This window comes from Ailuropoda melanoleuca, chromosome 10 (genome assembly GCF_002007445.2).
Source record: "Ailuropoda melanoleuca isolate Jingjing chromosome 10, ASM200744v2, whole genome shotgun sequence".
Lineage (NCBI taxonomy): Eukaryota > Metazoa > Chordata > Mammalia > Carnivora > Ursidae > Ailuropoda > Ailuropoda melanoleuca.
Window position 1 is genome coordinate 53,521,764 of NC_048227.1, and position 13,913 is coordinate 53,535,676.

At 33.6% G+C, this 13,913-nt stretch overlaps 1 pseudogene; it reads left to right on the top strand.

Moving 5' to 3' along the window:
• Positions 1 to 4,401: 4,401 nt before the first annotated feature.
• The window catches only part of LOC100477758, a 31,916-nt pseudogene continuing 22,404 nt past the window's right edge, over positions 4,402 to 13,913 (top strand).

The following is a 13,913-nucleotide window of genomic DNA, read 5'->3' on the forward strand; positions in this document are numbered from 1 at the left end:
TCCTATGAATACTTATTTATTTATTTATTTATTTATTATTATTTGATAAAATTCACCAGGGAAGCCATCAGGTCCTAGACTTTTGGTTGTTGGAAGGTTTTTTATCACTAATTGAATCTCCTTGCAAGTAATCATTCTGCTCAGATTTTCTATTTCATCATGATTTAATCTTGGTAGGTTGCATATTTCTAGGAATTTATCCATATCTTCTAGGTTGTCCAATTTTCATAGTAGTCTTTCATGATCCTATGTATTTCTGTAGCATCACTTACACTGTTCTCCCTTTCATTTCTAATTTTGTTTATTTATATGCATAACATTCTTGGTGCACACTTTCATTGAATGTTTAAAAAATACCCATTTATTGTTGTTTCATTTTATGTGTCAGCTGTAAAAAGTGTGATACTAGGCTAATTGTGTTACCTGAATAAGTTATTTGATTTGATCTTTTGTCTGGAAACTTTGAGGATTTAATCTTTGTCTTTGACTTTCAATGGGTTTACTTGACTATGTCTTTGAGTTGATTATTCTCGGTTGTTTTCAGTCAACTAGTGAGATCTTCAGAAACCCTAATAATGTAAGTCATATTCCTTCTTTATCTTTCATGTTCATTAGTTTCTGACTTTTTACTTCTTTATGTCATTTTAAATCTCTTTGCTGTTTTCCTGCCTTTTTACAATATTCTTTATTAAATTTTTATTTGAATTTATTCTCCTTTGGGCAACTTGTAATAGAATATTCATTTATGAGAAAAGTTTGCATTTTCTTCCATTTCTTTCCCCTTTTTGTCCATTTCTACTTTTAGTTTGAATTTCTGATTAGTTTTTCATATCTCCAATGCTTTTTGACTATATATTAATTTTTAAAGCATTAACATATTATTCTTTATTTCATGGAAATTTTACTTTTTATACCTTTTATAGGATTAATTTCCTTCAGTTGATACATGAACAACTTTGTTTCATGATAAGGACTTTAGGAGTTTTATTTAGATTTTATGATAGTGGGGTATTTTATCTGATTTTTTTTTATCCTTGCCCAAATATATCCCTTTTCACACAATTATTTTGCAGCTTCAGCATTCTGTCTTCCAAGAATATTTATGGTGTAATTTTCCATGAAATTTCCTTAGGTGTGAGGTTATTTTTCATCATTTAAGGAGGAAATTTGGGGAGGTATTTACTATAATACCAACATTGACTACAGCTACTCAGAATTCCTACTACAAATATTTCACATTTATTTTTGACTTTTTTATCTTTCTTATTTATTCTTTCCATCAACATTCCTAAATTTTAAAAAGTTAAATTTCTTTTTGTTTATGATTTAAGAATATTCTTTAAATCCTTGATAATTTAAGGAACAATCGGACATAGATGTAAATTGCTACAGCTTCAGGAAACATCAAGTATTTCACTAGCTATAAATGTCCAAAAGTTTTTAAAAAATTAAAAAAAAAGGTTTAGTAATTGTTTCTGGAGGCATTTTCTTAAGTGTTTAGAAGGTAAATGGATATTGCTGTCTTTACTGCAAATGAAAGCAAATAATTTCTCTTAAAAAATACAAAAACAATCATGAAATCAAGTTCACATGTAAAAGATTGCAAAATCATCAGTCTGAGAATAACAATGTGAAATCTATCAAATCTGATTTCCAGACTAAACTATCACCAAATAATATGCATATTTAATATCCAATTCAACAACTCCTATGTCAAAACCCTTAAAATACAAATGTACTTTCACATATTTTACCTAAAATCCCACTGTATAAAGGCAGTTAAGGATACACAGTAGAATGGGGGGGTGGATTCTCTAAATCTACATGTAAATCCAAAAATATTCAGCTATACCATAATACCTTATGCCAGATGAGGGTAAAATAAATACAGCAGGTGGTATTTTACTCTCTTTAAAAACAAAACATTTAATTTGTTGATATAAGCCTTGAACCCATGAGAAGATAATTTTTAAAATATAGCAACTTAAAATGTTTAGATTGAATTGTAATCTGATATTAAACCTTGGATCTCTGACTTATCTTTTATTCTCAGGAATATGGCACAATTAGGCACATTGATATTTCTCAACACATTTGTTTATCAGATGATGGAGCCAATAATCACAATCTAAGGTCAAAGAAATGCAAGTGAGTCCAACTGGGGAGACTTAAGGGACAGGTATTATTCAAATTGGACCATGAAAAATAGGTTGGAATTAGAGAAAGAAAGAAATAGGACAAACGCACCTGGTTTGAGAAATAATATGACAATGGTAGAGAGCACTAGGTTGCCATCAGAATTATTCTTCTCCTTCTCCATAGGACAGAACTATAGTTGGCCATACAGACACCCATACTGAAAGCATGCTTCAAGTCCTTCTTTCAGGCAGATGCAGCCATATTACTAAATTCTTGTCAATGAAATATAAATAGAACTGAAATAAGTCACTATCAGCATGAACCTACCACTGGGTATGGGCTCCTCCATATTCTTTTCTCTTCCAGTAACTTAGATGTTGGAAACACTGATGTGATCATGAAGATGAAAGCAAAAACCTTAGTAAAAGGTAGAGAAACAAGATGGAAGGACTTGCATCACTGAATGACTATGCAGAGTAAAGATGCCCAGCCTATTCATTCTACTTACTCTGAGACTAGTACATGAGAGAACTAGATATCTAGCTTCTTTAATCCATTGTGTTGTAGGGATCTCATTTTTTTTTTAAAGATTTTTATTTTATTTATTCGACAGAGATAGAGACAGCCAGCGAGAGAGGGGACACAAGCAGGGGGAGTGGGAGAGGAAGAAGCAGGCTCATAGCGGAGGAGCCTGACATGGGGCTCAATCCCAGATCACCGAGATCACGCCCTGAGCTGAAGGCAGACACTTAACCTCTGTGCCACCCAGGCGCCCCTGTAGGGATCTCATTTTTACAATGCTTCCAACTCTTAACTATGTTAACTAATATTGAATAATATACTGAACACAAGTACAAAAGGGAGGGAGCACCATAAAACATTATCTGCTAGGATTGGATTAGTTGATTATAATCTTGAAAAAAGAATGTGACTAAGGAAAATGTATATAAATGGGCTCTATCATCTCTTCCAAGAAGTGTCTTCACAAAAGAGAGATGTCCAAATTGACTTTCTAATTGCAGAAAGGCTATTTAGGAGCAGTGGATTAAGATGACATACAGATTCCAAAATGTGGAGTCTTTTAAGACAAGGCTGAGGAGTCTGGAATTCCCCCCTTCGGAATTTGGTTCATAAACCTGCAGGCATAACTGAAGGAGGTAGGGTGTAGTTAGCAAATTAGAAACATAGAAGTCCCTTTCATTTCCATAAGTTAACAAATTCGACTCATATGTTTGAACAATAACATTATCAGTCTGTTTTTCTTTGTTTTCTCTCTTTGAATAGAGAAGTAATTACAGGAAACATTTCTCTTTATTCCTGACTTTTCTTAAGGAAAATAATGTAACTGTTACTATGAGTAACAATTGACAGGCGATCAGCCTGTTGAGGAGACAACAACAGAGTACGTGCTCCATCTGGTGTGGGTAGTTACCTGTTAATGCTAGCTGACTCTTGCCGTATAGGAACTCAGGCTCAAATTTCTCTATCTGCTGTCATTGTTTTGTTTGTTTGTTTGTTTTTTTTTCCCAAGATAAGCCAGGAATCTGAGCTTTAAACCATAAAATGTCCTTGTCTTAAATGTTGGTAGAAAATTGTAGCTTATAATGCTGGGCTAACCTTTACTGTGACAACTAAACTAACCATGTCTATAGGCCACATTTGGTCAATAGTCTACCACCCTATGCTTTTTTGAGAACATTCCAGCAAGAGAGAAACAGTAAAAATACAATCTTAAAAAGAGCAACCCCACTAATGTGCAGATGATTTGAAACAAGCAAATATTATTTATGGTGAGAGAAAAAGGAAATAATATTTCTTATGCTCAAAATAGTTATTATATAAAATGCTTCACATAATTTATTTCATTATCTCACAAAAATCCTGTAGTTCTGTATTTTCTTTTCTTTTCTTTGGCAAGTAAATTGAACCTTAAAGAAGTCAAATAACATACTCTTTGGATTGAGTAACCCAAGAAGCAGAGGCCGAATCAATATATTTGAGCACAAATAGTTTCTTTGGAAAGTAATCTCATGAAGAACTGGTAGGGAAGGGAGATAGAGGAGAAAAGGAAAAGAAGTCAATATAGACTGGGTCAATGAACGTATTACTTGGGTAGACTATAATATGCCTCAGAATTGGTACACCCTGCCCCTATCCTCCCAAGGGACAAGGAAGCTGGGTTATGTATCCACTATACCTGCCTGTAATTTGTTGAGGACTGCTTCCAAGAACATTAATTGTCTGCTTCCTCTGACATGCCTCATGCCGCTGCTGGAGAACATCCTTGTGGCCAGAGATAGTCCTCAGGTACAGTGTTGCAGGTACTGCAGAATAAAGCCGCTGGCATGTATGGATACCCTGAATGCTGAGGGGATATGGAGTCCCAACCATATCTTTCACACTTGACCAAATTAGCTTAAGTGTTTAATCTAGGGATGGGAGCAGAAACTGAAGGATGAGCAAGTGAAGGGGATAAAGAAGAAATATTCAGATAGTAAGTAAAAGTTAGAACAATATGGCATTATAGAATTCAAGGGTGATTGGAATGAGAGATTTATAAAAATTAATAGAATCAAATAAATTATCTATTAGTGCATAAAATACATTATATTCTATTTGGGAAATTCTCAAAAGTTTCAATATACCAGACCCACATTGAAATTTGAAATATGGACCAAATGATAATTTTTGTCTTCAGAGAACTTGAAATTACGTGAAAGCATGGCCAATAGAAGACAGTATAGTCTTACTCTTACAGTATAGATTGTCTTACTCTTAACAATATAGCTATGGATTTTAAACATTCCAAGGTAATTTTATTTTCCTCAATAGGGTATCAGATTTATTTTCATTTGAAGCTTTCAGATACTTATGTAAGCTCATGTTCAACCCAAATTGACCTGGCCTATCTATTACTTTGTTGTGGTGTACACATCTACAAGTTTTATTTCACAACCCTTTTAAATATTCAAATCTCCTTAGGTAATATTCCTTCTTTATGTTCTGGCTGACTCCTCCTTGATTTTTTCTGCAAAATGTTTCTGAAACTTTTGTTCAGTTTTTTTATCTTATTTTATTTTATTTTATTTTATTCTATTTATTTTATTAGTTAAGGATTCCAGTTGAGAGAAGGAGTAGAGATCATATAACTAGATCAGTATTGATTCTATGATAATCACAATAACAATCAAATATAAATAAAACTAATTTTTCCAGGTCAACTTCAGAAACACCAGAACAAATACAGGTTTTGAAAGCAGAGTTGGGTTGTACATTGCTAACTTTCACAAGAGGGAATCTTGCCAAGCAACAAAACAACTTGCTATTTGTACCCTCCCTGGAGGGAAAAGGTGATATTGACATAGAACACAGGCAAGGTCACAATATGGAAAATAGGTTTAGTAAATCCACACCAAACTTAGAATGATAACTGAGATTTGCATTGTCTCCCTGTTACTTTGCCCACACTTTTCTACTTAAAAGTTAGGTAATGTAGTACTTTTTGTCAACTAGATGATTTTTCTACTTTCTGGAGTTAAAATTCTGTGTCCTTAAAAGCATCTTTCAATCAAAAAGCATAAAAGTTTTTCCCAAGTCTTGGTTACACGACCCATGAAAAAAGTAAAGAACAGTAGATCTGTCAGAGAGATAGCTGTTGCTTAGTAGCAAATACTGGAGTGTCACTTTAGAAAAGAAACATGAATTTATATGTGGAGCTAGATTTCCCAGAGAAGCAGTTTACACCATGCTCTGCAAAGTATTTATCTGGCAGTCAATAAATGACAGTGATGATGGTGATCTGTTAGACTTACAAGAGCACCTGGAGGAACTATCACGCCTGACTGATAAGCTGAGAAAAAACAGTGAGAAATAGAATTGGGACCAGGAGAGCTCCACTTGATAAATTGTCCACAGCTCATGGTCCATGAGAAAAGATTGAAGTTACTTTGGGGGATTAATTAATTGGAGATGGCAAATAATCCTGGAATTCCTAAATTCTTACCATCCTGGTAAAAGACACTGCTTAATGAACACTTCACGTTTTGCTTCTCAAATTATTTTCTATCAAGAAATGGTAGGGGAAAAAAAAATCAACCAAAGGCCAACTCATCTTAACATAAAATGTTACCAACATAAAATGACCCAAACCCCTGTATGTTAAGATATTATATAATAAGATGTTTTAGTAATGATAATGGTGAATGGAAAATAAAAACACAGAACTAAAAACTAAGATTTCTGGAAGAGTGGAAAGTGATATTAAATTAAGATTAATGGTTGACAATCTTTACATATCAGGATGGAAAGTGTGACCTATTATTTTATCTTATGGTTTGCTCTTAAGGGATACCCATAGATATACTACCCTCCCTGATGTGAGGCCTCATCAGTCTGCAACTCTGTGCTGCATTAAATTCAGCAGGCTCAATGCAAAGAAAGAGGAAAATTCTCACAAGCCAAATCATACAGAACTTCACCAAGGGAAAAGAATGTAAAACAAGTTCAGGATAAAGCAAAGAGCTCAGGGAACAGAGTTGAGAAAAGTTTCATCTATAAATAAAAGCAGCAGTACAATGTTGCCCCAATTTATATTTGAAGACACTGTTCTTTGATGATTGCCCATACAGCAGTGCCAAGGTTTGACTCCTAATAGATTTACAGAGCATTCGTTTGCACTTGTTCTATTTTCTGTGTAATTCTGAATTTCAAGCTGCTGGATAACCTAGAGGAGTATTGCCATGGCTACAGTGAGGCGGGATTGTTAAAATAGATCAGAATGTTTATTTTTCTAAGTATCCATTTTAAACACCTATTTACAGCTTCTTTTTGTTTTCAATTTGTACATATAGTACCATTTTGGCTGTCCATTTCCCTTTGTTTTTACCCCTTACACCAAAGCAGAAATTTAGCTATTATAACTAAAATTGCCACACTCAACATGGTTGCTGTAAGTACTACCCTTGACATCAGCCATCTTTATTGTTGTAAGACTCTCATCTCAGGTTAGATTAATATTGACCATAGATTTAACAAGATAATAAAAAATTATTATCCCAACAACTATATCAAGTCAAGGAGAGACATGCATCATGAAACACATTAACTCTTTTTAACTTTTTATTTACATTGCACTGCATTGATTATACAAATGCAGATCTCAGTAGCAAGACAATAGCAGTAGGAAAACACTGTCTCAAGGTAGACTAGCCTTAATTCTTCATGTTTTCTGGGCCTTAGAAATCTGAGCATAAGAAGTGTAAGTGTTCTACCTAAGTTATTTATAACTTGAGAAATGTATTTTATTAATAACCATCACTGATAAAGCTAACAATGTATTTAGGATGCCACATTTTCTATGTTCATAAGCAGTTTTTAGATTGCATAGTACTATAATGAGTCTGTGATATAGATAGAAAATGTGCAGCTACATCTGTATTATGGATAAAACTGACAAGTCCTTGATTTTATGTTAATATATGGCAAATTCAGGATTGGAGTCTTGCCGATTGCTTTGCTTTCTACAACAGAGTCAAGCAACACACTTGGTTTACGCTAATCAATAAAAATGATTTTACACTCCATTCAGAACCTGGCACACAGGCACTGAAATATGAGAAGAATGGATGTTTAATAATGAAGGACTATTTTCTCTTCAACTATATCTTCTCACCAAATATTTTCAAAATGGTTAAGCTTGGTTCCTTGTTTTTTGGGGGGTTTTGAGGGTTTTTTTTTTTTTATCATATTAGAGTAATCTCCACAGAGGCTAAATCCCTATCTCCAGCTTCCAGTGTAACATCTGTCACATGGTAAAAAGTCAATGTAGATTTTTTGAATGAATGGATGGTTGGATGGCTCTCTGCCTGCTCGGCTGGATGACTACATTTTTTTATTTATATCTTGGGATGTTGTTATTTGAAATTATTATTGGATTGTCTAAAATGAACAATGAAAACTAAGGAATTCTTCATTTCATCTACAGCAGTGATAATTGTGATGGTTAAATTATTCATTTCTCGATTTCACTTCTCATATAATGATTCAATGTGTCTAGGTTGGGATCCAAAAATCTGCATTTTAACACACTCAAATTTATACTAATGCAGACTGTGGATTGTTTTGAGGATACTCTTACATGGTATATAGGTCTGATTAAAACAGACCCTGTTAAAAATTCTTGAGAGAATCTAGGATAAAATTGTCAGACTTTGGATTCCATACATCTCAAAGTACTAAAGTAATCTCTGAACTCTGGCAGAAGTCTCACAAAGCAGTAGGTATTGCTATGAACATTAACAACAAAAATAAGAAATCTGCACTGAGCATTTGACATGTGCAGGGCTTTAGAGTGTAAGGTATAGTTCTTGATTCAGATAGCTGGGTTGAAATCTTGGCTCTTTTTTAGTAGTTATATCTCCTTGGTCCCCTTGTCTAACTTTTTTCTTCTTTACTTGTTTTATTTGTACAATGTAGAAAAAAGAACATTTCCTTTTGTTAAAGATTTTTGTAACAATAAAATGGATGCATTAATGTAAGGCACTTAAAACAATAGGTGACATTTTATAAGGTCTTAGCAATATTTTCTCCCCCAATCTATATTTTTCTCTTCCATTCCCTAATATCCTTGGTATGCTAAATTAGAGATTCATAAAGACAACAACAATCATACAAACATAAAGCTTAATAGGACTTTAGGACTGATTAGCAAATCCTCTTCATCTTATAAATAAAATACAGTCAATTAGGTTGAAAGATCACACATCTAGCTTGAGAAAGATGTGACTAAACCTCCAGATTTTCTATGCCTCTTGCCTTATATTTATCTTTCAAAATACATTTGTCAACCACTTACTGCCTGGGCTCGACCCCAGAGATATAGGATGAGCATTTTTTTTCTTGGGGGCGTGTGGTATTATAGAATTCAGATTCATAGACTGAGATTTTCAGTACATGAAAGCAAAAAATGCACCATAAGCCAGCATTTCTGTTTTCTTTAATAAGCTGATATTATTTGTTGTATACTTATTTATTGGGTAAACAATAATTCATGGGATATACCTCACCCACCTTACTTAGGAAGAACCTATTCTTGCCCATATCCTTGATTAAATAGATGGTAGACTACAGAAAAAAATTGATTATTAACATTAAAAAAAAGAAAAAGCCTTATGAGTAAAAATAAACTGAAAATTCCCTGTAATATAGAATAATAATATTCATATGTATATATGTACACACACAATTATATAGCAATACTCAAACAAGGCTGTTAATATTCTTTGATTGAAACAAAGACAAAAGCTATCTTAACCTATCATTAACAGAATAATACTAACTCAAAAATTAAGTCTCTTGATCACTTTTCAACATTAGGTGTTTTTTTTTCCCAAATTTTCTGAAGACTAATCTAAAGTTTAAAAGGAAAACCAAAAGAACCATAATAGCTAACACAATATTAATGGAGAAAAAAACAAAATGAGAAGACTGACACAACAGAGCTTCAAGGCTTAGTATAAAGTGATAGTGATAAAGAAAGGGCAGTACTAGCAAAAGAATAGACAAATAATCAAAGAAACAAAATAGAGTCCAGAAACAAACCCAGATAAATATAGACCACTGATCTTTGACAAAGGAGAAAGGAGAGTCTTTTCAAAAAATGGTGCCAGCACAACTGGATATCCACATGCAAAAAACAAAACAAAACAAAAACTTACCCATTTCACAAAATTAACTCAAAATGTGCTATGGGTATAAATGTAAAATGCACAAAGATGAGTCTCCTAGAGGATAACATAAAATCTAGGTGATTTTGGGTTTAGTGGTAACTTTAGGTTTAGTGCCAAAGCACTATTGAAGAAAGAAAAATTGATTCATTAATATTAATTCATTAATATTCATTAATATTAAAAACTACTGCTGGGCAAAAGACATTGTTTAGAAAATGAAAAGATAAGCCACAGATTTGGAGAAAATATTTGCAAATACATATCTGTTACAGGACTGGAATCTAAAATATGCAAACAGTACTTAACTCAAAAACAAGGAAACAAACAACCTGATTAAAAAGTGGGCAAAAGTGGGATGCCTGGGTGGCTCAGTCATTAAGCGTCTGCCTTCAGCTCATGGTGTGATCCCAGGGTCCTGGGATGGAGCCCCTCATCGGGCTTCCTGCGCCCCTGGGAGCCTGCTTCTTCCTCTCCCACTCCTCGTGCTTGTGTTCCCTCTCTCTCAGGCTGTTTCTTTCTCTCTGTCAAATAAATAAATAAATTCTTAAAAAAAAAAAAAAGTGGGCAAAAGTGAACAGATACCTCACCAAATAGGTTATACAGGTGGAAAATAATGCTAATCATCACATCGTTAGGGTACAAAATAACAATGAGATACCACTACAAACTTACTTAGAATGTCTAAAATCTAATACCAAATACTGGTGAGGATGTGGGTCGGAATACAAGATGTTACAGCCACTTTGGAAGATAGTTTGGCAGTTTCTTACAAAGTTAAACATATATTTAACATATGATCCAGGAATCATACTCCTTGGTATTTACCCAAGGGACTTTAAAAGATGTCCACAAGAATACTGCACATGAATGTTTATAGAAGCTTTATTCATAATTGCAAAACTTGTAAGCAACCAAGATGTCCATCAGTAGGTGAATCAGTAAATAAATGGGGTACACTCATATAATGAAAAAATATTCAGCACTAGGGGCGCCTGGGTGGCACAGCGGTTAAGCGTCTGCCTTCGGCTCAGGGCGTGATCTCGGTGCTATGGGATCGAGCCCCACAGCAGGCTCCTCTGCTATGAGCCTGCTTCTTCCTCTCCCACTCCCCCTGCTTGTGTTCCCTCTCTCGCTGGCTGTCTCTGTCTCTGTCAAATAAATAAATAAAATCTTTAAAAAAAAATATTCAGCACTAAAAAGAAATGAATTATTAAGACATTAAAGGACATGGGGAAACCTTAAATGCATATTGCTAAGTGAACAAATCCCATCTGAAAAGGCTACACATTGCGATTTGAACTATTTGACATTCTGGTAAAGGCAAAACTATGGAGACTGTAAAAAAGAGTGGTGATTGCTAAATAGTCAAGGGAAGGAAGAAGCAAAGGGGATTTTTTGGACAGAAATTATTCTGCATGTTACTCAAATTGGTGGACATATTACACTATATATTTGTCCAAACTCTTAGGATGTACAATACACAGTGAACTCTAATGAAAACTATCGACACTAGTTACCAATAATGTATCAATATTGGCTTCTCTATTGTAAAAAATTTCCACACAAAAGCAAGATATTAGTAATGGGGAGACTGGGGATGGAGTGATGTGGGGGGTGTTTATGAGCTCTCTGTACTTTTAACTCAATTGTTCTGTAAACTTAAAGTGCTCTAGAAATAGTTTATTAGCTAAAGAAACAAAAAAATTAGTAATATGACACATTTTAATCATTTTAAAGAAAAAACAATTTTAATCATAAATTAATCAATTACTGAACTTTATTATCATTAAAATTTAAACACAAAATAAATACTATGAAATCCTTTTGAGATCACAAAAATTGTTTCCAGAACCTCTTAAAAACTATAGTTAAAGAATTTTGGAAGAATTTGGAAACACACACATGAACTAAGTATGACAAGATTAAAGAATTACACAATTGGGGAATTTTTTAAACTTTATTTAAATAGAAATTATTAAATACGTTCTGAAAATCAGAATAGTTTGAAAGGATTAGTATATTTTTTTAAAAAATTTTATTTGAGTATAATTGACACACAATGGTACATTAATTCCAGGTGTGCAACACAATGATTCAACATCTCTATATGTTATGCTGTGCTCAACACAAGTGTAGCTACCATCTGTCCTTGTACAATGCTATTACAGTATCATTGACTATATTCCCTATGCTGTGCCCTTTATTCCCATGATTTTTTCATTCCATAACTGGAAGCCTGTATCTCCCACTCCCCTTTACCCATTTTGTCTATCTTCCTACCCACCTCCCCTCTGTCAAACATCAATTTGTTCTCTATTTATAGATCTGATTTTGCTTTTTGTTTGTTTTTCAGATTCCACATATAAGTGAAATTATATGGTATTTGTCTTTTTTAGTCTGATGTATTTTACTCAGCATAATACTCTCTAGGTCCATCCATATTATTAGAAATGGCAAAATCTCATTATTTTTATGGCAACATAATATCCTAGCGTGTGTGTGTGTGTGTGTGTGTGTGTGTGTGTGTGTGTGTGTAACATCTCCATTACCCATTCATGGACACTTAGGTTACTTAGGTTGCTTCTATATCTTGGTTATTGTAAAGAAAAAAAATGCTGCAAAAAATATAAGGGTGCATGTATCTTTCTGAATTAGTGTTTTTGTGTGTTTTGAATTAATACTTAGTAGTGGAATTGTTAGGTCATATGGATTTCTATTTTTAATTTTTCTGAGGAATCTCCATACTGTTTCACAATGGCTGCAACAGTTTACGTTTCCACCAATAGTGCACAATGGTTTCTTCTTCTCCACATCGTCCCCAACACTTGTTATTTATTGTCTTTTTTTTATTTTAGCCATTCTCATAGGTATAAGGTGATATATCATTGTGGTTTTAATTTGTATTTCCTTGATGATGAATGATGTCATGCATCTTTTCATGTGTCTATTGGCTATCTGTATGTCTTTTTTGGAAAAAATATCTATTCAGGGATTAGTATAATTCATCATGCTTAATCAGTGTTAGAAACTGAAAGCTTACCATGCCTCCAAAGACCTAACTAAAATGAGATATTTTGTTGTGTTCTTTTCCTCAACTGAAAAATATTTTAATAAACAGCACATACTTAGAGAAATGACAAGTTTTCGTTAAGTTTAATTAATCAAGATTTCATTATTTTTGTTCTGGGCAAACCAAATATTGCCTTCCTCTAGGATAGGCTTTGCGTTGGATATAATCCACTTAGACAATGCCTTTAAAAATGACTTCTGAAATGTTCTTTTCTCTTCTACTTTTTAAAATTAAAAATAAATTCTTTAGACTTTAGGTTTATCATTTCCATTAGAGTTCTTTTGAAATCCAAGATGTTAATTTTCCCTAGTTTCCTTCTTTGAATTCTGTGTTCAGCCAGGCTCCACCTTCAATATTGTGGTGGCTTGAATGTTTGTTGACCTGAGGATTGCTGCAACATGGTTTTATTTCTTTACAGACCAATATGTAGTACAATTATATTGCCTTTAGAGTAGAAAATAAACAATGTACGTCTAGTTCATTGCTTTTACTATTTGAAAATACAGCTCGATTGCCTTCAAACTCATTAATCTTCTCTGCCTCTTCAAATGAAATGGTGTCTCATATAACACCTGAACAAGAGTGAATTATTTTACTTCAGAAGATGAGGAGAAATAGTTATGCCCTATTGAACTTTTAATATAAACCAACTGCTCCTTGAAATGCTTAATGATTACAGAGAAGACCTGTAGGGAGTTTCCAGACTCGATCTCTCTTAGAAGAATAAATAAAACAGACAGGTAATTAAAAGCAAATTCAGCTCTTGGTTTCACTGCACAGTGTATATGCTCACTAAGGGTTAGAGCAGATCAGGAATGCAGAATACCGAGCTGGAGAGAGCCTCTGTCTGGTAGAAGACATCTTCACTGTTTTTCACTGTGAAAATCTCAGCCATTGAAAATCTTCAACCTTTACCAACAATCCAATACAAAGCACATCTATTCAACAAATAAATATTATGATAGATGTGAATTAAA